We start from the raw sequence: 13,148 nt of genomic DNA, 5'->3' as shown, positions 1-13,148 counted from the left end.
CTGCCTTGCTGCATAGCCTGGTGCAATAGGAGAAGTCCCGGGGACTTGATGTTTGTAATGTGGGGTGTCGTTGGACTCTAGGTGGGATTTGTAGATGGGCACAAGATGTCTGGAGCTCTTAAGTTATCCTGCAGCTCTTTGATTTTTGTCCTTTCTTTCAGGTGCAGAAGGATGAAATCCAGGGCAGAGCCCCTCATCCCGGGTGAGGGGATTCCCCCGAGCAGGTCAGTCACTGTTTGTCTCTGTAGAGAGAGCATAAATGATGGCTGTTAGAGCAGTCTTCTTTGTCTCTCTTTTTAGGAAGTCAAGGCTGAGAGCAGCAGTCAAGGCCGAGTGGGCGAGGTGAGCATTGAGTAGTGTACAGAAGTAGTTGTTATTGCTGAGGTCTCAGTTTCTGGTGCAGCTCTAAGCATCTCCACTTTTTATTTTAGGTGGTCCACTTGCCATCTATCCTGGCCGGGCATGCCCATTCCAGGTGTGTGCAGCTTAAGGTATCAGTGTGGCATCCTTGTCAGATTTGGGAGGTTGTGTTTTCGCAGTGTCTCAGCATGCTTTTCTGCTTTGTTTCTTTGCAGGTGCTGTCGCTGCCCTAGGCACGCCAAGGAACAGAGGAGGGCAGGTGAGTCGGTGTTTAGGCAGGCTGACTCATAGGTGAGTGTTACACAGCAGCATGCTAAGTGTGTACCTATTCTTTTTGCAGGTATCTTCTGGGCACCCTCTGGAGTCAAATCAAGATTTGAGGTGAGCCGGGTCAGGGGTGCGGAGGAGCCCCGGGGATTACTGTTTTTGACGGCAATAGTCACCTTTTCTGTTTTGTCTTAGGTACCCTGAGGAGCCTCGTAGCCAAAGCTTGGAAACGACAGCACCGAGGCACACACGGAGCACGTTTCAACATCCACGTCCGACCGAGGATGGATTTTGTCCGCTCCTCTTCCAAAAGCTAAGTGTCGGGGCCAGTGGTTTGGAGAAGGGGGAAAAACCTTTACTATCACAGAGGGCAATTTGATGTCAGCTTAGCAGAGAGGTCTGTAGTGGGACCGGCTCTCTGGAAGAAAAGGGAGAGGGTTTCTCCTCAGCCTGACCAGAGCCTTTGCCGGGCAGGGCAGTTCCGACCCATCTCAGGATTCTCGTGAACTTTGCGTTGTCCGCCTTCCTCGGCCCGACGTCGTCACGGATCTTTCCCCCGAGGAGCTCGCCTTCATGTCCGGAGCTATAGCCACGGTCACCTGGCCGTTGGCTTCCTTCTCTAGGCTTGCTGAGCCTCTCGAGCATCCTCTTAACTGCTGTGGCACTAACTTCTTTTAACGAGTTACGTTTCATCATCACGTGCTATCGTCATAGGGCTTCCTCTCCTTTGGCATCATCAGCCTCTGGCACATCTTGCGCTAGGCATCTCGGGTGCCTAAGGGGACAGTGCCAGGCAGTTGCCACTTGTCTCTGTGTTATGTTGTCCGTGTCTATGTTGTCCGTGTCTGTGTTGTTCGTGTCTGTGTCCGTTGTCTTCCACGTCATAGGCCTTTGTTACGTCGCGATGCTTTATCAGCACTATTCTGTGCCATATAGGCTGTATTCTACTCACGTTCCTTTCTGGATATCCCTTATTCTGGCATCTTTACATTTTTACTCTTTGAGACAGGAATGTCTCAAACGGACAAGATGTTCTCATCCATCTTCCTTCTCACTACCAGCTTTGGTAGTGCCTTTTTTTCCATGCCATTCTCTTGGACTGCTAGAGGGAGTGTCTTGCACCCTCCTCATGAGACCGCAGTACTTCTATAGGTTCCATCTTCTGAAGGGTATAGGACTCAAGAATTCATCTTCCAGCGAGTTATCTCAAGTCCTGGCTTATATTGTGTGTACCTGTGCTGGCTTATACTGTATGTACCTACCCTCTATGTACACTTGCACTGTATGCATCGACTTACATTGTTGTGTGTACTTATATTGTACCACTTATGGTTGGAGCTGCCCTGCCTGGGCACGTAGTCACAGTTAGGTAGAAGAGTTATAAAAACTTTACTGTTCATCTGTCTTTTATGGGATTTTGGGTAGAAAACTTATTGGTTCAGAGTGGAGACAAGTCCTAGCTGTCAGATAGCCACTCGTTGACCGCTTCCTGTCGTCTCACAGGTCCCCAAGGCTACCGATTTCCCCAGAACCTACCAACTGACGTCAAGGAGCGCAGCCAGAAGATGTGTCGCAGCACGTTCTTCAGCGTCTCGAGTAAGGGCCGCAGCGAGTGTGTAAGTGGGAAGAGCGTGTATGAGAGCACATGTCTGTGTCTGTCTGCGTCTGCTCGTCTCTGCATGTGTCAGCGCATGCCGACTGGATTACTGGATTTAACCTTGTGTGTGTGACTTTTGCTTTTCAAGTTTTTCAACTCATTTTCAAATTTAGAATAAAAAATCCCCAGCTGGGTTTCCCCCCCGCCAGCTGTTTTTTTTTTCCTCGGTCCCGGACGGTCTGTGAGGTGACGTTCATCACCAGAGTTTGGGCGCGGACTGTCCAGGGACCGGGGTTTTTGTCAAGCAGGAGGATTTTTTTGAGGCTCCCGGGAACCACGTTCCCGAGGACCAATGATTGCTGGGGTGTAATTTAGCAGTTGTGATGAGAGGGATGGTGACTTCGTGTGTCATCTGAAGGGGGTGTTAATGGTAGATGAGTGGTGTTTTCTGTGTGCTTTTGTTGATTTGGGTTTCCTATAACAGTAAATCTACATGTAATGAAAATAGAAAAAGGTTATCATCTTGTGTTAATATGTGTGTTGTGTTGTATTGCTCTGTATTGCAGGGTGAGCACAGGGTGAACTCTCTCCTCCTTGCTGTGACACCTGGGCTGGCAGGGGTGACACAGTGACCTCGGCCGGCCGATGCTGCCTGTGCCATCACCTGGCACTGACGTGTTTGATGAAAATCCTTTTGCAGGGATTTTTCTCCTGAGAAGCCTCAGAACAGAAATGGAACCAATAACGATCTGCTGGCTGTGGAGTGTGGGCTGGAGATGGTTTAGCAACAGGGGCATCTTGGATTGGTCTCCTGTGCAGTGTCTACTTGATGACCAATCATGGTCCAGCTGCGTCGGGGCTGTGAGCAGTCCCAGGTTTTTATTATTCATTCCTTTCCAGCTTTCTGATGTCTCCTTGCTCTTTTAGTATAGTTCTACTATCTCATTTTCTTTTAATATAATAGAGATCATAAAATAATATTTCAGCCTTCTGAAAGGTGGAGTCAAGATTCTCGTCTCTTCCCTCGTCCTGGGGACCCTCAAACACCGCCACAATCAGCAGCCGAGCAGGTTTGTGCGAGCCTCTCAGTAACCCTCAGCCGGTCCCGAGTCGGCAGACACCGGGGGGCAGCCCTGACACGGCCGAGAGCGGGGAGACACTCTCTGTGCCCCGAGGGTGCTGAGGGCACCTGGGCTGGCAGGAGACACTCTCTGTGTTTGCCCCGAGGGTGCTGAGGGCACCTGGGCTGGGCCCCTGTGCAGCACAAGAGACACCAGAGACATGGGTAGATGATAAAGGGCTGACTCTTAGCAGGGGTTAATCCAAGGTTTTATTAGGAGTCCCAAAGGAGCTCCTGCACCTCAGGGGCCTCCTGCCAAGAGCCCCAGGGAGATGTGCCAAGGTTACATTTAAAGGGAGGTGGAAACCGAAAGTAGATAACATTTTACCAACCAATAAGTGACCCTAAGGGATGGATGCTGGGGCATAGACATACAGGACAGCGTATGGGGCAAGGCTCGGGGGGCTGACCCCTGGCCTCTGGCTAAACATTGGACGACTTGGACTGAAACTTCTGCATGGAGGGGATTGGAGGCTGAGTCATTGACAGAGAGCCAGGGTGGGGGTTTGGGTATGATCTCATCCCGGGAGAGGGATAACACAGGTAGAAGGAGAGGGGTACAGTTTGGGATAAACCATTTGGGAAAAATATGGGGATATAAAACAAAATGACTTCAAAGTATTATAAAGTATAAAAATGCACTACAGCAGGTTTGGGCAGCACCAAATAAAATGTAATAAAATGCTTTAAAAATAGAAAAATTAAAAATAAAAATTTAATCAAAAATATAACTAGAAAAATAAATGTTTTAAAAATTGAAAAATAAAAATAAAATTAAAAAATAAAATTAAAGCTCTAAAAGTAGAAAAATTTTTTAAAAAATAAATAAAAATAAAAAATAAATGCTTTAAAAATAGAAAAATTAAAAATTAAATAAAAAATAAAATTTAAAAAATAAAATAAAAAGCTTTTGAAATAGAAAAATTAAAAATAATAAGTAAATAAAAAATAGAATTAGAAAAATAAAATAAAAGCTTGAAAAATTAAAAATAAACATTAAGGAAAAAATAAAATTAAAAAAAAATTAAAATAGATGAAAAACAAAATAAAAACCGTAAAGTGCTGTAAAGTACCATAAAAGTTCCATAAAGGGTAATGTCATAAAGCACGACTGTCGCAAAAGGTGTCGTAAAGCGCGACTGTTGTAAAACTGGCGTAAAGCGCGGTTGTCGAGCTTTAGGGCACTACCTTTTATGGAACTTTAACGGTACTTTACAGCACTTTACGGATTTTATTTTGTTTTTCATTATTTTTTAATTAATTTTATTTTTTAATTTTATTTTTATTTAATTTTTATTTTTTATTTTTCTACTTTTACAGCTTTTTTATTTTTTAATTTTATTTTTATTTAATTTTTAGTTTTGATTTTTTTATTTTTAAAGCATTTATTTTATTTTTTTTAATTTAATTTTTATTTTTGATTTCTGTATTTTTAAAGCTTTTTATTTTTTAAATTTTATTTTTATCTTTAATTTTTAGTTTTAATTTTTCTATTTTTAAAGCATTTAATTTTGTTTTGTTTTAGTTTTGATTTTTTTATTTTTAAAGCATTTATTTTTTTATTTTTTATTTAATTTTTATTTTTGATTTTTCTATTTTTAAAGCTTTTTATTTTTTTAATTTTATTTTTTATTTAATTTTTACTTTTAATTTTTCTATTTTTAAAGCATTTATTTTATTTTTTGATTTTTTTTTAATTTTTATTTTTGATTTTTCTATTTTTAAAGCTTTGTATTTTTTTAATTTTATTTTTTATTTAATTTTTACTTTTAATTTTTCTATTTTTAAAGCATTTATTTTATTTTTTGATTTTTTTTTTAATTTTTATTTTTGATTTTTCTATTTTTAAAGCTTTGTATTTTTTTAATTTTTTTTTAATTTAATTTTTAGTTTTGGTTTTTCTATTTTTAAAGCTTTTTATTTTTTTAATTTTATTTTTTATTTAATTTTTATTTTTGATTTTTCCATTTTTAAAGCATTTTTTTATTATTTAATTTTTATTTTTGATTTTTCCATTTTTAAAGAATTTTTTAAAATTTTTTATTTAATTTTTTTTTTAATTTTTCTATGTATAAAGCTTTTTATTTTATTTTATTTGGTGCTGTCCAGACCAACTCAAGCTGGTGATTGTGGTGGTGTTTGAGGGCCTTGCAGTTACCCCGATTAATAGGTAAGAGATGATGTTTGGAGGCCACAGTGTTACAGGTAGGGGTTAAACAGTTTTTTACGGTCTTTCAGGTGATTTTTCAGGGATTTTTAAGGATATTTTAAGGTGTTTTTTTCAGGAGTTTTTAGGAATTCTCTGGAAATGTTTAGGATACCTTTAGGGCTCTTTCAGGGCTTTAAAAATAATTTTTAGGGTGTTTTAATGACTGTCTTACCGGGGCGCCCCAGCCACCCAAGCCACCCCGTGCCGGCGCTGCGGCGCTCCACCTCAGCCTCCCGTCAGCGCCGCCCGTGGTCGCTTCCCCTCTCCTGCCGCCGCCGCTGCATGGCGGGCCGAGCTGCGCCTTCCCCACCGCACCCTCCCGCTTCAGAGCTTCTGGATGGTGTGGCTCCGCTGCCTCCTGCAACCATGGGCGTCCCAACGTTTCCTTCCACGGCTGCAGCCGCAGCCCCGTTCCCGTTCCCGCAGCTCCACCGCCTCCCACACCCCCCGGCCCGCCCGCCGCCATGATGACTGCCTGCGCTGCAGTAGTGACGGAACCCATGCATGCGCAGTTGCTACAACCCCAGCACCAATGATATCACTCCGCGCCGACTCATCGAACCACAGCGCTGCTTCAGGGATCAGCTGCACGCATGCGCAGTTCTATCTCCACGGCCCCGCTGCCACCCCCCACTGCTTTTGCCGCAGCTTTGGCACAGCCCGGTCCTGGTTCCGAGCCGCTGCGTGCCGCTGTCCGGCCACAGCCGGCATCCCTGTGCCCTGTCATGCCACTTCTGCCGCCACTGTGTCTATACACGGCACCACAGCAGGTGAAAACTGCAGCGCCTTGCATGTATCCTTCTGCGTCTCTCCTTCTGCCGGGCACCGAGAGATCCCTCTGCAGTGCCGCGCGTAACTGTGCACAACCGATACCTGATGTGCCTCCGTGCTTTCGCCTTCCACACTCCTAGCACCCAGTGGGACTACTTTGTGTCACGATTCGTCTGCACAGCCACATCCATGCACACAAACCGTGCGACGAGGAGGAGGAGGAGGAGGAGGCTGGAATAAGACAGCTGCTTTAATAAATACAGGACAGACAGAGAATTATTTTGCCCCTGCAAATGCCAACCCTTTGATCCCAACACAAAAGAATTTTGAAAAAGAACTGTTCCCAAATAGCACCAGAGTCCCCTCAGTCTTTGGGACAGATTTCTCGACCCAAAATTAGACAGTAAACCCTGAAAATTCGCCAGCATTAATGCCAAAATTAGAAAACTCACAAAAATCTTTTGATAATTTTCAACTAACAGATTGGTGTGAAAAATGCCAATCACTTGCTTTTAAAATTTTGAAAGTTTAATAGTAATAAAATGGTTATAAAAACAGTAATACAATTAGAGTAATAATAATTTGGCCAAGTTGAATTAGGACAATATGAGACAACAAAAACAAAGAGTTACGGACGTCTGGGTACCTTTTTCTGGGCAGCATGAGCCCGAAAAAGGACCCCCGTTAACAAAGGATTAACCTTTAACAGCAATAGCCTGTTGCATAGTCATACACTTCATACATGGTGCATAAATTCCATTCAAATACAGGATTCTGTCTGGTCATCATCCACTTCTTCCTTCTAATCCTAACGGTGCCTTGGAGGCAGGAAGAAGTTCGTTTCTTCTGATAAGAGGGCAATAAATTCTTTTTCTCTGAAAGATTTAGGTGTCCTGTGGCTGCTATCTTGCTGCAAGTCCTTTCTTTAAAAAAAGTATCTTACATAGCATCGTTTCTATTTTAACAGTTTTTGTAACCTAAAACTATATTTAACACACTACTTAAGAGAGTTAATACAGCATTACTTTCTAACACAACACATATAATATTCATTTTAATATTTCCAAAAAGCCAATCATAAAATACATGCATTTTTCACAATCCCCACTCTTATTCTTTGTAAATCCTTTGGCTTGAGCAATATTTCTTATCTACTTGCATCTTCTGGACTATGCGGGCAAAATAAAACAGGGGATTACACAAGGAAGAAATATAAAAATAGTTGCAACACATAAAATGAAAGACCTTAATTTCTTCTAATACATTACCCTACCAGCTAGGTTTTAACATTGTTATCTAATTTTTGGACCGGTACCTGGATTATTATATGCATATATATTTTTTTCTTCTTTGATTTCTTTTGCTTTTTCTAGAATGACTTTTCTGTGGTCATCAATTTTCAACAATTTGATATATTAAACTTTCCACAAACATCCCTTTCTTTGGCCAATAAATAGTCTAAAGCCAACCTATTCTGATACCCTACAGTTTTTGTTTGGCTTAGCTGACTTGATATTAACTCCAATGCCTGGGCAGCTCCATTTGCTATCATTTCTATAACTGCTTGGAGTCTTGTAATACGACTCAATAGATAATTTGGGGTCAATACAGAGTTAAGTTGCTGTGCTGGTTTTACCTTTTTGTTTATTATTTGTTTTTTTACCAAATCTCGAACCGTATCTTCAAGATTAAATGTAAAACAAATCCATCTCTCTCCTTTTGGATATTCAATTCCAAATCTATTACCACTTTTTCCTAAGTTTCTTGTAATCCAATAATTTACTCCATTTTGCCTACAGGTTCTTAATTTGGATGGGTTATAACAGTGGCTGTTGACATAGGTGTGTGTAATTAAAGAGGAACTTTGGTATCTTTCCACGTGATGCTTTCTGCAGCATTTGTGACACAATCTTCTGGTATCCCGAAAGGGAAAAGAGAACAAATGAGTGCCAGAAGCAGGAATAACAGAGGTCCAGTATGGCTTATACTCCCATCTCCCAGGCCTGTGAGGTTGCAGCCCACAGCAGGTGTATTTGATCTTCTCGGTGGCAAAATACAGAGGCCAATCTGGTCTTGCCCTCTATTTCCTTGTCACTTTCTCTTAACTAATTTCCAGGCAAATTGGTTTCGACACCCTTTAACTGTGGTCTCTTACCATTCTTCAGGTATCTCTCATTCAACAGGCAGTAATAATTCCCATCCACAAAGCTAAGTTATTACTTTAACACTTTTTGCAATAAGAGCATAAATGTTGTGAACTACAATACTAATTATTCTCACAATTCAAGCATTTACTTATAACCCAGCTAGCATGTCCAGTATTGGAATGAATCAAATAAAGTTTACTGATGGAAATGGTAATTCCCCTTCTCCCTGTACAATTCTCAGGCTAAGGTCGGAACACAAAAACAGTCTTGATCCTTCTATCTGGAGTATTCCTCCCCTAAGGAGATGTTTTATTCAGGCCGTGCTTGAAACCAGTGGTATAAGCATTGTCTTACTTCTGAATTCAGTGTTATTCTTTGTACATTTCTTGGATCATTTTGCTTTTTCCAAACTATTACCGCTCAGTCCCTATTGGAAAGTCAGTTTGGTATCACCCGGTTTAAATGTGATAGTCCATTGATTCTGCTGGCATGAATTCACCCTTTTTCCGTGATTCTGATTGTTGCTTCGGTAGTACCTGGATAGGACTTCTTAATAGCATAGTAATAAAAGTAAGATAATACTGCATTAACTTTTACCATTCACTTTTCTTCCAAACTTTCTGGGTTTAGCTAAAAGCTTTTTCCACAGCAGCCTCTTCTTCTTCTATCCAGCTGTGCTAATAGCTGCAGAGGCAAATTCTTCTTTTTGTGAGTTACAGTTAGTTAAATAAGAAAAGCTAGACCAATTTTAACACTAGATGTATCACATCTATTGCTTTTTACTTTTTGGGCAGCATTTAATTGTTTTAGCCTTACAAACCCATTCTTCAGGAAAAAAAACCAAAAACCAAAAAACTTCTTTTTAACAGCAAACAAAACATACAAAAGAAAAGACCAAAAATCTTCTTACTTAAGAAAAACAAACCACTTTGTGAGGTTTGGAGAGTCAGCAATCTCTGCTTTGATTTTATCTTTTAGTGCTAGCCCCCTCCCGCTCTTTTCACGGCCTTGCTGTCAATGCCGTGCTGCCACTTGGCTGCAGGGCCGGAGCAGGGGAGAACAGCCACGGGCATGGGGACCCTGGGGGCAGCCTTGGGTCCCTTTTGCCCTCTCTCTCTCTCCTTCTCTCTCTCTCTTTCCTTCTCTCTCTCGGCCCACTTACCGGGGCCGACGCTGCCATCCTCGACTCGGGACCCCGGCAGTCTGGGAGCCCCCCTGGCAGTTCCGCCACGGAGCCAGCCCGCTCCTGCCCGGCAAACCCGTGTGTCCCCTGCTGCCAGCACCGCCGCCGGGTCACCTCCATGGATCGGTGCCTGCTGCAGCCTCCGAGACCCCGCCGCTCGTAGGGAGCGGTCAGACACCTCCCAACCTTGACAACCCCAAACTTGGTGTCCCCAGGTGCTCCTGACATTCTTTTCCTTTCTCTAGTCAACTTATCCTCTTTTCCCTTCAAGGAGGGCCTGTTCTGCTAAACCCTTTCTGGACCTCAGTTCAGCATTGAATAACCTCCTAACAATTGTGTGTTAAGACACTTCCCTGCCTTTCATGCAAAAACCCCACATTCACACTTCTGCTCTCTTCTAGCACCAAAATGTCATCACTTCACATTCTAACATCTCAGAGTTTGCTAACCACCTCCCTACTTCAACTTCTCTTTCTTCTCTTCTTACCTGTTTTTTTTTTTTTTTTTTTTTTAATTCAACAGACCTCAGATGGTACGAGGTGAACCTAACTAAATTACTTCCAAAAGTAGGCTTACAACTTTCTTTTACTAGGATTGCAGTAGCTGTTAAATACCTACTGGCTAGCTGTGGCTTACTAACATCTTTGATATATAAGCTACTAGATACTTTTTTACTCTTCCTTACTCTTGAATTAAAATTTTATGAGCTACTCCATTTTCTGTATTTATGTATAAATGATAAAGGATTTTTCTAACAAAGGTAAGCTTAAAGCTGGTACTTAGGCTAGTTTTAACTTAACTCTTTTAATTTAACAATATCTTCTTTGGTCTGTTTTATATCATCTCCTTCTGTCAATTTTTTTCATACACGAATTTTGCTACTTGTGCGTACCCCTCAATCTATAATCTATAATATTTCAATAATCTAGGTAATTTTCTGATCTCTCTCTTTGAAGAGGGAGGGAGAATGAATAAAATTCTTGCAATTTTCTCATGGTTGGTTTTCTAGCTACTTTTATTTATTAAGTGTCTAAGATATTTTACCACTGGGTAGTGAGTCTGAGTTCTTTTATTAACCTCCCTTTAATCTTATACTAGTCTATAACTGCCATCAGACTTTACTGGGGGGAAAGGGATATTATGAGGAAACATACAAGTTTCTAATGCCCCATCCTTTATTAGTCCTTCTATGACTGGCTTCAAATCTTCCCGTCCTTCTAAAGATACAGGATACTGACGTACATGTATGGGACAATCTCGTCTCTCAATTGTAACCCTTATGGCGTCAATATTTAATCCTCCCCTATTTCCTTCTCCAGCTCAAACTTCTTTGTTGATTTTTTTTTCTTCATCCTCTTGGCCTAATTTTAAAACTCTAGCTGTCATTTTCCCATTTTCTGATATAACTCCTATTCTTAATTGCACTTGTAAGACTCTTCCCAATAAATTGCTACCTGCCCCTGGGACCAATAAGACATCTCCCATCCAAATTCTAGTTTCTTCCCTCAATTACTACATCTTTAATGACCAGAAATGTAAAACTTTCTCTTTTTGCCCCTGTTACTTTCACTATATGTTTGCTCACACTATAACTTTTTGGAATATTTAACAGGCAGGTTCTCTCTGCCCCTGTGTCTATTACAAATTCCAGTTCTTCTTCTTGGGGACCCACTTTTAAAGTTATCACAGGCTCCAGATGGTATTTGTCCCCCCCAAAAAATTAGAGCTTATGACCTCCCTATTCCTCCTCTGTGCCCATCTCTTTAAAGATTTTCAGATCTTCTGCTTACTTAGGACCATTTTCCTATTTCTCTTAAGTTTGTTTATCTATTTAGCTGAAGTTTCTTCTTTCCCTTCTAAAAGCTGTCCCTTAAAAACTTTTTTTTTCCTGCATTTCGCCTTTGATATGCTGTCTCATTTATTCCTTTGATTATGTAATTACGATAATTATTCACGTGTTTACTCCCCTCCTTATTATTTTTACCCCACTCAGGAGGTACAGTTGGCATTTTGTCTTCTCTGGGGGTCCCCACAGATTATCTTTTTTCCTAAGCTTTTATTTCAGCTGCTCTGATTGCCTTTCTTCCTGAGAAAAATATTATTTTCATTACAGACCTCATCTCTTCTCAAATATAAATGTTTGGACCTAAAAATTGGTCTAATTGTTCAGCTATGCCTATGGGATCCTCCAAATATCCCTTTTATTTATTTCTTAAAATTTCAGACCTCAGACGAAGTCAAAGGAGCATTCACAAACCCTGGTCCGCCCCCTCCTATGGGAACCTCTTTTAATGGAAATAGACCAATCCCTTTATCCCATTCTTTTTGGATTTTTATCTTCTATAGCTTTTCTCCCGTATTTTTAGGATGAATCAGGAGAGGGCTTTCTTTTACCAGAACTTTTAGTGTTTCGATAAGGTGATTCCTTTAGAGAGTTCCGCTGAGCAGCCGGAGCTGTGGTTACCAAGGGAACGGAGCTCAGGGCAGGACGGGGGAACTCGGCACAGCTCAGGGTCTCGGTCCTCCAAAGGCGGGGTCTGCAGCCGGGATCGTCCCAGGGGCTGTTCCGGTGCAGACCGAGCTGCAGCGTGGATCGGCCCCACATGGCTCACGGCGGCTGATTCGGCAGAGACAAAACCGGCGACGGACCCCGGCTGCAGCGGCGGGAGCCGAGCAGAGTCAGGGCAGCCGGGGATGGGACAGACGGGACCCCCCCTCGGTGCGGTCAGCGCGGTACCCACGGTGCACACGGCAGGAGGGACCCCCCGCCCCTTGCGCCGGCACGGCCAGCGGAGCGGCCGCGGGCCAGGCGGCCGGGACCGGGACAGACAGACCGGGACAGACGGACTGTGCCGGAGCCGACACAGAGGCTGGGGCAGCCGCGAACGAGTGGGGGAACAAACGGGAATGGATGAGGTAATATTTCTATAAGCAAGATTGAAATGAAAGCGAGCTTTGAGATCCCTCAGTTACTGAACAACAGGAAAACAACGGTGTGGCCAGCTGAAGGTAATCCCCTTTGATGAAACAACACCTTCTGCCTGCAGACAGCTCCAAGGGGCCGAGCAGACCCTACTAGCTTGGCAGAAGGGGTCCAAAGAGGAGCTTTTAGGGTTTAAAATGTAACACAGTATGGTAATGTAGTGATTCTTATAGGCCGTATGGAAATGCTATAGCATTTGTGTATTGTACTAGATTGGTTAGTGAGAAGTAGAATATTCAACACAGAAGATGATTTATTATATTGTAATGGGAACTTCACTCTCTTGACCTTTTACTCACTTACCCCTTTTTACTCTTATGCTTTTGCTCTCTTACCTTTTTACGCTCTTACCCTCTCATCGTCTCAACCCCTCTCTTCTCTCAGGCCTGCTCTGAGCTGTGGCTGGCAGCTCCCAGCAGGCCCCTGCACCCAGGCCCTTTGCAATAAACCCCAAGTTCCAAAAGGCCCCTGCCCCCGGGCCCTTTGCAATAAACCCCAAGTTCCACAACCC

General features: G+C 42.4%; 1 long non-coding RNA gene across 2 annotated transcripts; it reads left to right on the top strand.

The window, feature by feature from the left end:
• The first annotated feature begins 977 nt into the window (after positions 1-977).
• Positions 978-8,032, top strand: LOC143692351 (uncharacterized). Of its 2 annotated transcripts, XR_013180297.1 has the most exons (4): positions 978-2,223; positions 2,925-3,099; positions 3,211-3,294; positions 5,739-8,032. It is a non-coding gene; the product is annotated as an uncharacterized LOC143692351 (long non-coding RNA). The 2 variants fall into 2 exon arrangements; XR_013180296.1 differs by having other exon boundaries at positions 2,925-3,294.
• Positions 8,033-13,148: the final 5,116 nt, after the last annotated feature.

This window comes from Agelaius phoeniceus, assembly GCF_051311805.1.
Source record: "Agelaius phoeniceus isolate bAgePho1 chromosome 6 unlocalized genomic scaffold, bAgePho1.hap1 SUPER_6_unloc_1, whole genome shotgun sequence".
Lineage (NCBI taxonomy): Eukaryota > Metazoa > Chordata > Aves > Passeriformes > Icteridae > Agelaius > Agelaius phoeniceus.
This window is presented reverse-complemented; position numbering and strand designations above follow the sequence as displayed.